General features: G+C 41.4%; 1 protein-coding gene across 2 annotated transcripts in view; it reads right to left on the reverse strand.

The window, feature by feature from the left end:
- The window catches only part of ARB2A (ARB2 cotranscriptional regulator A), a 651,099-nt gene extending 639,291 nt beyond the window's left edge, over positions 1 to 11,808 (reverse strand). Inside the window, exon 1 of one of the 2 annotated variants that reach the window (XR_011023128.1) lies at positions 11,401 to 11,808. The gene's annotated coding sequence lies outside the window, so the exon portion shown is untranslated. The remainder of the gene's footprint in view (positions 1 to 11,400) is intronic. The other variant, XM_068247503.1, reaches the window with a different exon arrangement.
- Between the last annotated feature and the right edge of the window lie 3,649 nt (positions 11,809 to 15,457).

A 15,457-nucleotide genomic window follows, 5' to 3' on the forward strand; every position in this document is an offset into this window, starting at 1 on the left:
TAAATAATTCTGTCTTTAATAATTTTTCTAAGGCAAAAAACAGAGGCCCCAAGTCTGGGACTGGCTGTTCTTCTTGTTGAAGTGCTGGCAGTATTTCTGATGTATTATCTTTTTCATATGGCCTGAAATTGCAGAGTTTAAATTGATCGAACAGTCTGGACCTTTGTAGTGTTCGGTCTTCAATCATATCCATTCTTATATGTAGAGGCTTGAGTATCTCAAGGAGTTTGGTCTTCAACCGGAGTTGTTTACTGTGTCACAGGAGCCACCAAGCACGGTCCTGTTGCAGAAGTCAATCTTTGGTACAAGAAAAAGACACAGAGACACCGGGAGCCCAATATAGTGCAGTATCGTCTGGTTAGATAGGATTAGTATGTGAGGTGATGTATATATACTCACAAATGTGGGTTGCACTCCAAGCAACCACTGGTAATCGCATGTGAGGAAGTACCGTCCTCACTCGGCCTTTTCTCTGAAGTAGAGGTCACGGTCGCAGCTCCAAAAACAAAAAATATATAAAGTCTTTTAGCTCTATTGAGATACAAGACTAAAGCGGACTCCTGTATAGGAGACCGCTGTAAATTCTGGGTGGGGTTGGAGGCGCCCAAAATATAGCTAAGGTTACTATATATAGGTAAGAAATCTTACCTTATTTCAATCGAATCTCAAATAATGAACATTTCTCGAGAAGATAGTTTTAGATTTTAATATGCACATTTAGACAACGCGTTTCGCGGACACACTCCGCTTCATCAGGTCAAATTGCAGTGCCTAGAAAATATATACATTTGACAGAGGCTCAGGGTCTTGTATACAGTACTGATAAAGAATAATAAAAAATGTAATTTGTAATTTTAATAAAACCATTATAATATATATAAACAAGAACAGATACTGTTAAAAAACAAAGTACTTAAAACAAAAATAATCAGTTCACATCAGTTTAGGGCCAACCGTGCGCGCCGCGCAAAACGCCGAAGTCCGCCCGGGCGAGTGCGCACACCCAAAACTATGTGCACACGCGTCCGCACCGAACTCCGACGGTCCGCACAGGCACCCACATAAGCCCCACTTAAACGTGCCCCAGGGGGATCCTGGTAGCAACAAATACAAAGATAATAGTAAATAGCCAATTGTCCAAAAATATGGTCTCCATATGAGACCCAACTAAAAGTAAGTGGGTAAGAAAAGAAATATTCCCCACTGGCAGGCGTAAAGGCTACCCACATGATTTACTAAAACATATATGGAGACACAATTTGTAACAATATAGGGCTCAGAGAACCCTGTTAAATCAAAAGACCCATTTAGGTCTATCAAATCGTCAGTCAGTAATATATGCCAACTATACAGAGAATATAAAGAAGAGCTAGGACCATAAAAAGTATTGTAGCACCAAGCAAAGTCAAAACTACAGAAGAACAGCAGCAAAAAACAAGGTTAGAGAAAAACAAAGACAGAGGAGAAGTGGACCAGTGCTGCTCACAGAGATGTCTATGTTGCATAAATATATCTAGGAAGAAAAGTGAGTTTAAATCCAACATAACTGGGGAAGTCTTCCCAATTAAATCATACATGACGTGTGCATCTAATTATGTCATTTATCTGGTCAGCTGCCCCTGTGGCATGCAGTACGTGGGACGTACAACTCAACCTCTGCGAACAAGGTGGGGCCAACATAGAAGGAATATTAGGAATGGGTTTAATAAACATGGTCTTTCCAGACACTATAATAAACATCATAACTGTGATGAGGCGGGTACTGATATCTGCCCCATAGAACATATCTCTGAGGAGACAACTAATAGAAAAAGTTCACTTCGCAAGAGAGAAATGTTTTGGATTTTTAGACTCAATACTCTCCAGCCAGAGGGCCTTAATGTCTGTCTTGAACACAATATGTAATTGTATCCCCCCCCCCCCCCTTCCCCGTTGTGCCTCCACCCTTCCTCCTCTATTCCCCCTTCCTGGTCTCCCGCCTCCCCCTTTTTTTCCCCTTCTTCCCTACACTCCATGTCTTGTCCCGTCTAATCCCCTCCCCCTCTCCCCCTCCCCCCCCCCTCCCCCAAGTAGTTCCTATATTAAGAGATCAGGCAGTTTTCCCTAAGCCCATCAGCACTCTAGCTTATATTAGCCCTTTAGGCCCATTTCCCAGCTTATGGCGCTATTCATATTATGACAGCTATGGAATAAGTGTTAGGCCTAATCATCTTTTATACTATGTATTACTTTATTATTTTTCAAGTTTTTATGTTTCATTTATATGTTTTATAATTATATGTTTTATAACTATATACAATGAAATTGTTTTTTATGATATGTATTTTTATCCTTATGTTTCTGTCCCAATCTGTCAATATCCCCTTAGGAGTTGATATTCTGAGACAAACAGTCCTCATTTCAATACATGCCTATTCCCCTTTTTTTTTTACTCTCAGAGCCATATACAGAAATAACCTTTCTCCCATACATGTTTTTAATATTGAATCTTGCATATATCCTATTAGCTCTAATAAAATTTGTTTTTTTTTTTTTCCTTCCTTATTTAATCAGACATATAATTTATATATTATATTTAATTTATTTATTTTACATTTTACAGCTTTTCCCAAACCCCCGATGCTGCCTGGAAGGGGGTGTGGCGGCCGCTAACAAATAGAGGCCGTTTACTGACGGCTAGACCATCCACTGTATACATATTTTAGGAGGCTTCTTAAAAATGGCCGCCGGTACTTCCTCTCAAGCGGCCATCTATGCGCTCCACCATACACAGCGTCACACGCGGTAGCGCGACATGCCCGCATCCCACTAGACGTCACATGACGCACACACGTCAGTGACGTCACGCCCAGCTGTCACTGCCTCCTCCGGTTGCCGCGCGGCCAGGCTATTAGTCACATACATTTAAACCTCCGCATTACAGGCGGCCAAACACAGGCGCCCAGGCACATTGGCACAGTTCTAACCCCTAAGGTGAGAGACTATGGGATTTTTTTCTTCGTTTATATTCTCTGTATAGTTGGCATATATTACTGACTGACGATTTGATAGACCTAAATGGGTCTTTTGATTTAACAGGGTTCTCTGAGCCCTATATTGTTACAAATTGTGTCTCCATATATGTTTTAGTAAATCATGTGGGTAGCCTTTACGCCTGCCAGTGGGGAATATTTCTTTTCTTACCCACTTACTTTTAGTTGGGTCTCATATGGAGACCATATTTTTGGACAATTGGCTATTTACTATTATCTTTGTATTTGTTGCTACCAGGATCCCCCTGGGGCACGTTTAAGTGGGGCTTATGTGGGTGCCTGTGCGGACCGTCGGAGTTCGGTGCGGACGCGTGTGCACATAGTTTTGGGTGTGCGCACTCGCCCGGGCGGACTTCGGCGTTTTGCGCGGCGCGCACGGTTGGCCCTAAACTGATGTGAACTGATTATTTTTGTTTGAAGTACTTTGTTTTTTAACAGTATCTGTTCTTGTTTATATATATTATAATGGTTTTATTAAAATTACAAATTACATTTTTTATTATTCTTTATCAGTACTGTATACAAGACCCTGAGCCTCTGTCAAATGTATATATTTTCTAGGCACTGCAATTTGACCTGATGAAGCGGAGTGTGTCCGCGAAACGCGTTGTCTAAATGTGCATATTAAAATCTAAAACTATCTTCTCGAGAAATGTTCATTATTTGAGATTCGATTGAAATAAGGTAAGATTTCTTACCTATATATAGTAACCTTAGCTATATTTTGGGCGCCTCCAACCCCACCCAGATCATACTACACTGATCTTTATAAATCACAACTTCTTAAATCACAAGCAGAAATAGAGACATATATATCGCAGATCCAACTCCCTTGTCTATCTGAAGAACAATCTGCTGAACTAGATAAACCTTTTGATCTAGACGAAATCAAAATAGCCATACTCTCCCTAGCCAGTGGCAAATCCCCAGGCCCAGACGGCTTCCCAGTGGAAACCTATAAAAGATACCTTGACATAATTGCTCCAATTATGCTTCAAACCTTTCAAGCCCTTACTGATAGGGGGTCGCTACCAGAATCCTTTTATGATGCAAATATTATACTCCTAGCTAAACCTGGAAAAGAACACCTCGACTGCTCTGCATATCGTCCTATTTCACTGCTTAATTGTGACTACAAAATCTTAGCTAAACTACTGGCAAACAGAATACAAAAAGTTATCCTGGATCTGATCCATCCAGATCAGACCGGATTTATGCCTGGCAAATCCACTTCAATTAATATACGGAAAACAATGGTACATATGCAGGTAGACCATGATGGTAAAGGAGATAGAGCCTTACTATCACTAGACACAGCCCGTGCGTTTGATACAGTAGAGTGGCCCTTGCTCTGGGCCGCCCTGCGCAAATTCGGTTTTAGTCAACAATTTATTGGCTGGATTCAAGCTTTATATACTAAGCCTAGAGCTCGGCTATTGATTAACGGTATACTCACAGACCCATTCCTGTTAAAAAGAGGAACCAGACAGGGGTGCCCCCTCTCGCCATACCTATTTTCATTTACTATTGAACTGCTTGCAACTCAGATCAGGTCCAATGTTCGCATCCGTGGGCTGAGGTTAAACTCCTTGACTGATAAAATCGCATTATATGCGGATGATATGATAGTATATCTAAATGACACAAATGATTCATTAGCAGAAACATTTGCTGTAATAGAGGAATTTTCTACATATTCTGGCCTAAAGATAAACTGGCAGAAGTCAGTAATTTACTGTTTGGATGGCCAAAATATACAGAAAACACATCTGGCAAATAAACTGCTTAAAGTTGACAGTTTTAAATATTTAGGAATACACATGGTAACATCTCCACACCAGTTCCTCGAACTAAATTTAAAACCATTACTGGAATTTATTAAAAATAAAGTCAGGATATGGTCTCACTTGCCCTTAAATGTCACTGGTCGCGTAAATCTCATTAAAATAATAATTTTACCCAAACTTCTTTATACCCTGGAACATGCCTTAGCATATATCCCTAAATGGTTCTTCAACAAAATAGATAGTATACTAAGTTCTTTTGTATGGACAAAGTCCAGAGCAAGGGTAGGAATCAAAAAACTACAATGCCCCAAGGTGTTCGGTGGGTTGGCATTGCCTAACTTTCGTCTCTATTACATTTCTGGGCAACTGAGATACATTAAATCTTGGCTGACACAACAGTCTGAGGTCCCTATCTCTGAACAATTTTTAGCACAGTATGTTCGTGCACAAGATTTACACTCCTATCTACAGACACCTAAACTACAGAGTCCTGGTACAGTGACTATACTACACACCCACGCTGTTAAAGTGTGGAACATAGTAAACCAGATATTAAAATTTGATGGTATCCTAGATAGTTGCTCACTATGGTACAATAGGCGTTTTGAACATCTCAATAACTTTGTTGATGCGGAACTGTGGGCCACAAAAGGTATTACCCAACTTGGGCAAGTGTTTGTAAATGGAATCTTTAGAGAATTCACTGATCTCCAACAAGCATACCAGTTACCCTTCCATTATTTCTATAGATACCTTCAATTTAGACATTGTATTAAAGCACAGTTTCCAATGATAACCCTCTCCTGATGGTATCCTAGATAGTTGCTCACTATGGTACAATAGGCGTTTTGAACATCTCAATAACTTTGTTGATGCGGAACTGTGGGCCACAAAAGGTATTACCCAACTTGGGCAAGTGTTTGTAAATGGAATCTTTAGAGAATTCACTGATCTCCAACAAGCATACCAGTTACCCTTCCATTATTTCTATAGATACCTTCAATTTAGACATTGTATTAAAGCACAGTTTCCAATGATAACCCTCTCCTTTACGGAGCACCCATTAATTGGAGTGCTTAAAACGCAAGGAATGCAAGGTCTGATATCAAATTTATATACCTCTATGATACACGCCATATCCGAACCACTTGCAGATAAACTTAAGGGATTCTGGGATAGGTTTATACCTAACATAGATGCAGAAGAATGGGAAGATGCTTTGGTGTCCCCAACACAGGCATCCCCTGCGGCACAAAACAAGCTTATCCAATTCTATATCATACAACAAGCATACTTAACTCCAAATATCCTTTCTAGATTTGGAAGAGGCTCCTCCCCAGGCTGCCCAAGATGCCAATCCACAGATGCTAATTTTTGGCATCTTATATGGGAATGTCCACCTATTCAGAACTATTGGAACCATATAATTAAAATATTAACGGAGATTCTTAAAGTTCCAGTTTCCTTAGACCCCAAGCTCTGCATCCTGGGTATATGTGAAGAAGTAATGGGCAACAAATTTCAGAAGATATTTCTAAAAGAAACATTATTTATGGCCCGGAAGGCGGTTGTGCTGCACTGGATGGCTGGTACATGTCCTACTACCCAACAATGGATGGGACTGTTAAAACAGGTTTTACCATTTCATAAATTAATATATATGCACAGAGGAGGTCCTGATAAATATATGGCGGTCTGGTCTGAGTGGTTGAGATCGCCTTTAACAGCTGGATCTGAATAGAAACCCTGACTACATATATATTTCTTTCCCCCCTTTTTAAATAAAAATGCAAAGAAACTAACAGACCAAAGGAATCTTGATAAATATCGCAATATGGACAGCACTAGATATACGCCTTAGGTTGTTAAAATATGATTGGGGGGTGGGGGGAGTGGGGGAGATCAGCACACAAAAAAGACACAAGGTTATATGTTACTTAGTTTTAAGGTTTTATTTCAATATTTGTTTAATATTTGAACAATGTATGGATGGCCTAGATACTTTTCACAGAACAGACATATCTTCTGAATAATCAATGTGACATACGTAAAATGTTACCAATCCCGTGAATTGTATTTAACAGAATAATAATCGATATGGATTAATTGTACACTATCTAATAGTCTGTTATTATGGATGCCACTAATACACCAAATGTACACTTTGTACTGGACTCTATAATCTATATTTGTAATATGATTGAAATATGCGGCTGTTTGTATTATCCCTGCATTTGTTCAATAAACGTGTTTAAAAAAAAAAAAAAACATTATCCAGTACATACCAGTAGAAATATAAAGCAAGAGGTTTTTGTTTTTTTTCCCACGCCAAGGTTTGAGATGTTTTCAAAGATCTATATGGAAGCCAAGTGCAACCAACCAATTACACTGTCCTATGCGTTTGCTCTGAACTAATTCATTGATGATCTACAATTGTGGATAATTTAACATTCTCAACTACACAGAGAGTGAGATCACTTGTATAATAATTTTGGAGTGAGGGACCCTTGTTTCCTTTGCAAATGGGGACAAACAGAACTACAGTGGATTAATATCTTGTACAGCACTTTTGGGAAATTACTATAATTAATAATCTGGTTTGTATACAAAAGCCATCCAAAATTCACTAGATTATCATTGCTTGAAATACCAAGTCATAACCCCCACCTGCTGAGATGAGTGTACACCTTATACTGATTATACTCAGTGTGCACTACAGTATAATCTTGTTATAATAAACTCTGGTATAGTAAACATTCGGGTATAGGAAATTGCCTCTCCAGATCCTTGCAAATTCCCATTTTAAGTCTATGGGAGCAACGCCAGGCATAGTAAACTCTGATATAATAAAAGTTCTGTTATAGTAAACATGTTTTTTTTGCCTCTACGTGGCACTGACTCTCGATATAGTAAACAGTGGGGGGCCAATGCGTCATATGTCAGTGTGAAACCAATAGTCTGCTGCTCTCTTCAGACTGGTTGCAAGTAAGTTGATGCCTGATCACATCTGTAAGACAAGAAGAATGGCACCGGCACCAGCGCTGGATATACAGTACTGTACAAATAAGAAGCCTGGGGGGGGGGAATAAGGAATAACGGGAACATAAACAAAAATAAGAGGATGCAGCGTTACCACTTCCACTTTGCAATCAAGGATAAAAGTATTGTCACAGTCCTTCCCGGGGATTATACGCACTCCGGGGTATCTCTTCTCTCGTTAGCAATGACGCTCCTGGTAGCACGTGGAAAGCAGTACAGGCTACTTTCACTTGTAGTGCAAATTACAGCAGGCCTACTCACTGCAAAACTAAGGAAAGTAAAGAGGAGAGTGCTAAGTACCACCCACGGAGGTATCGGAGCCACTCGCATTACAGATGTGGGTGTCTTATGATTGGCTGCATTTTGAAGAGAGGCTTCATAATTGGCTCAAGTGTGAGAAGAAAGTTTTGCAGGACATGTGCTGCAAGCAGAGCCGGCTCTAGCGTGGGGCAAGAGGGGGCATGGCCCCCTTAACTAAATACAATGCCCCCTCAAGCAGATGGGGTAGTAGCGGAGAGAAGAGGGAGCCATGGGCACAGCAGCGGGGAAGGGAGGATGTCTCCCCCCCCCCCCTTCCCTCACCTGGGGCTCCCCCTTCAGATATGAGTGGCGGGCGGGAGCAGAACACTTCCTATTCCAGTGCAGTAAGGAGTTCTGTGCGCCACTACTCTAGTCTAGTCAGTGACGCCACTACCGTATCTACCAGAAATGTTCCTAGACATGATGCCTCCTTCACATTTCTGACTGCCCACTCATATGTGCCTGTCTAGAACCGGCTCTGCCTGCAAGTCCTGTCCACAGAGGTATCGGAGCCAGTCACAGGAAGCAAGTGGCTGCATCTATTCAGTGACAATTTTTAAGGAGCCCTGGATACTGTGCTAACGATTTGTACAGCTTGGCTATGTAGTCCTAATGTATACTTAACCTTGTAGTCCACCAAATGTGCAGATGTTTGCACTGTACCTACAATTGGAGGACAGTTTCTTTTTTGCAGCAGAGAATGTACCAGGGCATGTTTTGCCATTTCTAGGATGATTTCCAATATAGGAAACCACTTTTCCTGGTCCCTTGGAGCTTACTATAATGAGATTATACCGTAGCAATTTTGGAGTGATTTTAGAGCGATTTGTAGTGAAATAGCCATAGTTTTCATACAGTATAATTCTGCAACCCAACTAACTGTTAACTGTGAAAACGGTGTTCACAGTAATCAGTTGTGTAATAGTATGTAAAACAAGGAAACCGAGAGCCCAAAATAGTGTAATAAGTGGAAAGAATGAATAGTAAGCAATTTATACTCACAAACCAGGGTTACTGCTCAGGCAACCACTGTAAACGCAGGTGGGGAGATTAGGCCTGTCCCCACTCAGGACTAAGATGTCGTTCTCTGTAGATCAGGAAAAAAGGGGGAATAATCACCCCTCCACCCAGGGATAGGCACAGGTATAGTAAGAGGTGTACAGAGGCACCAAAAGGATAAAATATGATACAATTATTAAATGGTTTTAGGAGGCGGTGGTGGGCCAACATCCTCAAACAGACACAAATGCTGTAAATTTTTCAGCCAAAAAACAAAGCTTTTATTTACATACTCCAATAGAACAGGCAACGCGTTTCACAGGTGTAATCCTGCTTCCTCAGGCAATAGCAGGAGGAGTATAACACAGCAAGAAGTCTAGTACAAGCCTAGCGCCTATACTCCTACTGCTAGCCTAACTTTACAAGAATTTTGAAAAAACACTGGAAAAAGACAGTACTGTATCCCAACCCACATACCATAAAGACCTCATCAGAAAAACACTTATATTTTTCAAATCACACCAAACCTTTCTTACATGACTAATATTAGCATTAGAAAGTAAGAAATACAATACTTTAGATTTTTTATACAAATCTCAGTGCAATCAAAGTACCAAATTTTGTAAATACATCAAATGAATTTACACATCTGTAAAGAAGCCCAAACTGGTGGACATCTAAGGGAGGGATATATTACCAAGCGTCAGTTCACACAAAAACAAATCAGCCATTGGTTTACTGCTTTGCCAACTGCTTTTGTGGCATTTACAGGCAGCCTCCAGAATTCAGAGTCTGGCAATGGAATTCCTGCATGCTTATCTGACTGCCCAATAACCACCCAATGTGTCAACTGGTGACAAGTTACAATTAACAACTAAATGGAATACCATTTGGGTGTTAGTTCACTGGCAAAGCAGCATTTAGCTGCTACATATTTTACTGTCCGTGTGAACTAGCTCTTCAAGGACGGTCATGTTAAAAGACGGATACCTCAGAGCTATGCCAAACACAGATATATCATCCCCTACCCATTTCTTCACATGCTAGTGTAGTTTAGGTGACCCAGCAGGAAACCTCATAGGGAACAGTTCTCCAATTACAGCAATCTCTACAGCACAAAGCATTGTGACTACCCAACTAGTGTGGATATAGTTTACTACATCCAATCTGAAACCTTGCAGTTCTAGAGGGTGCTGTCCACGCAATTTCATAAGCAGAATTTCCCTATAAGGTTTCCTGATGGATCCCCTAAACTAGACTAGCACTTTTCTCCACTACTTAATTCCATTCCATTCCATGTGTACTATAAAGCAGACTCACAGGAGCACATATAAAAATATGAACGTAGTACTCACCATAAACGTGTTAGTAGAGTCACAAGAATGAAAAAAAGGTTAAGTACCTGAATTTGTAATATAAAACTAGAAGACAAAAGGCACCAGGTTACTCCCACCTAGAATGCTTTGTGTAAATAAGACATTAATTCATGCTCTTTTCCTAGCGGACATAAATCGCTTTGGAGTTGCAGCAACTTAGGGCAATCTTCATGGGGCGACCAGTATTAGGGAACCTTAGGCACTGGCTTGACGTGGGATACAACCCTGGTCTTACCTCACATCAAGGCAGTGCTTCTAACCACTATTCAGGTGAAGACCATGCCTATTTACCAGCTTTGCAGAGGTTAACTGGGTATGCATCAGTAGCTTCTGACATGACAGTTCCCCTTTGGGCAGAGTCCTCCTCCTTTTGTGTCCTACCTGATCATACACCTCCATTACTGTGAACCCATGCTATGCATCTGAGTGAACCTAACTTGCCTAATCTCCATGCTCCCCTTCAGTGACTAAGCATTACCTTGTACTCATACTGTGCTGCATGATCTGGTCTTTCTTGTATTCATGTATTGTGATTTTGCTGTATGTCACCCCTAAATATTGTCTGTAACCTAAACTAATGTTCAGCGCTGCATAATATGATGGCGCTTTATAAATACAATAAATAAATATATAGCACCCTGCAGTGGTCACAGGACCACTAGAGTCTGAACAAAGTCCAAGGTATTTAACAGCAATAATTTTATATTTTAAAGGACATTAATGACAACTGGACATGGGGAAAGAACTGCTACTTTTAGGAGAGCTCAGAATTCTGCATTAGACAGTAAATGCACACTTTCTGCGTCATGCACCGCAGACAACATGCAAGACATGCAGTTTACACCAATCATTGGGCTGCACACTCACTTTGCCACCCCTTTAACAAGGGCTTTGCGCCACTCCCACGTGCGGTCACCCCCACGAAGACAGCAGGACAAGAAATCCCAAGAAATAAAAAGGAATTAAAAATAAACTTTAAAAAAAGAAATAAAAAAAAGTAAAAGCACTTTTCAGGAGCTGTGTGTGCTTGCAGCTTGGCCACACATCTAGGATGGAGCAGTCAGTGCTGGGCTAGCAGTGGTTTGTGCTGCAGCAAGACCCAGCATACATGCAGAGCTGCCTGGTAGCTGCACTTCATACACAGGCACACAAAATCCCGCTAAAACCACCAGCAGACAGCGGCTCCATCCAGCCAGCTGCACAGCTTTGTTATGAAGATGATTTGAGAAGACCCGGCCGGAAGGAAGACAGGAAGCCACAGGATGACTGTGCGTTCCAAGCCTCGCTCTTCACCCGTCGCCCCGCCTTCTAGTCATGTGATGACATTGACAGGGGGTGGGTTTTTTTTGTATTTTTAGCTGGGAGATTGAGTACAACAACACTCTGGTCAGGAAGCGTGCTGATGGTTCTGTGCCTGGAATCCTACAACTCCCAGCATGCCCCGCGCCGCTGAACAACTATTTGTGGAGCAAGTGCTGACGAAGGCTTTCTGCATATTATGTAGTCAGCGGAGTCAGAGATAGCTGCTGCTTCCCTCATGTCCTCTGTATGGGGATTAATCAATGTTGTCGGAGTACAACGAAATGACATTATAACGCCGCTGTCGAGGGGGGGGGGGGGTTATATTATTATATTTGGTTGAATACCACTGAGCAGTGTTGTATTTACTGTATATTTTTATATATCTTTATTGATTATGTATGTATATACATGCAGTATGTTGCATTTTGCTTTCTCATGTTTTTCTGATTCATGCTTTTGCCCTGGCTGCATGCTTTATACTGCTTTGCTCTCACTGTACAAATACCCTCTCTGTATTCCAATCTGTTATGCTTGTGGTCTATTCAATGTAATTCCACTAGGAACAGCTGCAGGCCTGCATATTGTGTTGTACTGTATAGCCAGCTTTATTCAGAGAGATTATCATTGAGATTTAGGTTTTAACATAAATACTCATCACCCGACAAAGGAAGATGAATCCAGAAATGTCCCATTGATGACGAGCGTTCCACGATCTATTTTATCGGCTAGCCTGTATATGCAACGGCACATGTCTGATGCGAACAGGAAGTCAAGCGATTACAGTACTTTGGCCTCGATTCATAAAGCATTCCCGCATGCGGAAATGCTGAAAAAAGCTCACTTTACCGACCACATAGCAAAACTTGTATTGATAAAGGCTTTTTCCGCATGAAAAGCCGACATTCCTGAGAAGAACGATAAATCACCGCCTTGTGCGGTGATTATTCTTAACAAAAGTAACAAAATGTCAATTCATAAAGATTAGAGGAAGCGGTATGTGGACGGGGAATACCGCTCCCTCTGATGTGGCGAGAAGCATGCGGAATACAGTGCAGTGAATGGGACAGACCTCCCAAGCAGCAGCAGAGAGAACACCGCACGGAGGGACTCAGCCAGCTCCTGTGTTTCCGCAAGGCTCCCGACAGCCTACCGCCTGCCTACAGCGGGAAATCTCCGCTCAGCTATCGCAACTAGCAACATTTTATGAATGCCCACCCTGGAGTCAGAAATACCGAGCGCGGAGTTTCCCCGCACTGATTTACATCACCGAACACTTTTTTATGAATCAATGCCTTTGTGTGGAGTCATCAAGGATCTTAAAGGAAGTATCAAGCTAATTATCTTTCCCATGATATACTTACCCGGGCTTCCTCCAGCCCCTTGTAGCTGACATGTCCCACGCTGACAGCTCCGCTCGCAGCCGCCAGCCCAGGGTCCCCGCACAGTGCAGAGGCCGACCTCCTCTACTGCGCGAGCGCCGCTGCCAATCAAGTCCACGTTAACAGCAGCGTACTGTGAGGGCGCAGTACACCATGGACAACGTGGGCTTGATTGTCAGTGGCGATTCATGCTGGCACAGTAAGGACACCCTCGAGGTCGTCCTTACTACGCCCATCTGCTGCCCACCTTCCCTGCTCGCTTCACAGTTTTTTGGCAGTTGGACGGAGCAACTGTCATTCACTAAATGCTTTTGAAAATAAATCCCCGAGAATCCCCCATGAAGAAATGGACTAGTCCAAAACCTGTTGCTTCTGTGAGATTTCTACTACCTACTGTAAGTGACAGCAACATAGGAGAAAAGTAATTTATGGCTCATTTTACTCTGGCAAAAAACATACTTCTTCTTTGTTTATGATTGCACATATGTAAAATTTTACAATATTTTGCCATAGTGCCCCTTTAAGGTAGTCTGGGCTGTAGAGTGAGCATCAATTATTGGGTACCTGGAGCCGGAGTTGGTAAAAATGTACCGACTCCTAATAAATTTAAACTGTAAGGCCCCTTTTACACTAAGGGCCTGTTTCCACTACACGCAGTTGGGTGCAGGATGGATGCAGAAAAACTGACTCCAATGAATGTCTATGGGAAAATCTGCATCAGAAAAATCATGTTTAGTGGAAACGGGCCCATAGGCATTCATTGGAGTCAGATTTTCTGCATCCAATCTGCGTGTAGTGGAAACAGGCCCTTAATCAGTTGCTCTCAGTTATAACTGAAAAAAAAACCTGATTTTTAAATTTCCATGTTTTCCTATGGCTCAGTTCCCACGATACACGTTTTAACTGAAAGCTTTTTCACAACGTACTGATATGGGAAAAATGCATATTAACACATACAAGTGTCAAAGGACCCTAAATTAAAAAAATATAATAAAATATTCTATTTCTCAGATGATAGTTATAACTTGTATATACAGTGAGAGTAGTGCTTAGGCTACAAAAACTAAAATCTAAGCCAACCAAAAAACAGTTACTTGTGTTGCTGCAATAAAACAGTCAGGGTTTGTTCACACTATGAGCGTTTTCTTTTTTTTTAGCGCTGACAATTTTTAAAAGCGCTTGAGCAATGCTGCTCTATGTGAGTGTTCTCACATGAGTGATGAGCTTTCTTTCCGAGAGCAAACGCGGGTTTGGCACCATTTCCTGAGCGTTTGCGCTTCAGTGTAAGGTATAGGGGAACCGCAAAGTGCTTGAAAAGCAATTTGGTGAGCGCTTTTTAATAAAAAAAATTATAATTATTCAGTTTTAGGTCAAAGAGTTCACTTCCTGATTGTCATCAGGAAGTAAAGAAAAAAGGCGCTTAAAACGCAAATTGCTCTGAAAGCGCTGGGAAAAGCGATTGCGCAAGCGATTTATGTGAACAAGCCCTAACCCCTTTTTAAACCACCCCTCCCCCCATAGTTACAATGTATTTCACCATACATTGTACTGGGCAAATGAAATATGTGGGTTTTATCTACAGTTGCACATTTTATTATAAAACTGTAATAACTGAAAACTGAGAAATAATGCATTTTTACAAAAATATTTTTTTATTATTCCCATTGAAATGCATATAAAATAAAATAATGCTTAGCAAAAAGTACAACCTAAAGAAATTCCAATTTGTGTAAAAAAAAAGTGTGATAAGCAGTGATAAAGTTATTGCCGAATGAATGGACGGTGCGCTCTGGTCCATAAGGGGAACACAACCTGTAGTGGTCAAATGGTTAATGTCTAAACCACTGTCACGGACGGTTTCAGGGCCGCAGACACGTCCTGGAACCGCCTATGAAGAAAACGCGATCGCAATCGATTCTTTGCATCGATTGCGCTTCAGATCAATAGAATCTGGATTGGTTGTGTAGGGGCTACCTGTAGCAACCTGGAGTTTCTCTTCCAGCTGTCACGGAACAGCCGGAAGGAACGTCGGCAAATCTGGCAGATTCGCTGTCGACTTTCCGATGTCTTGGTCGGATTTGCCAGTCATTGCAGCAAGCAGAACTGACAGTTCTGGTTTTTTAAAATACAAGTTTTTTTTCTCCTCTGCCTAACTTAGGTGCAGGATGTCTTTTGATGTGTTAATTAGCCTGGGCCAGGCCTGTGTCCAGGAGGATGTTTATTCTCAATTACCTCTATTTGGT

The sequence above is a fragment of the Hyperolius riggenbachi genome, chromosome 1 (genome assembly GCF_040937935.1).
Source record: "Hyperolius riggenbachi isolate aHypRig1 chromosome 1, aHypRig1.pri, whole genome shotgun sequence".
NCBI classification, from domain to species: Eukaryota; Metazoa; Chordata; class Amphibia; order Anura; family Hyperoliidae; genus Hyperolius; species Hyperolius riggenbachi.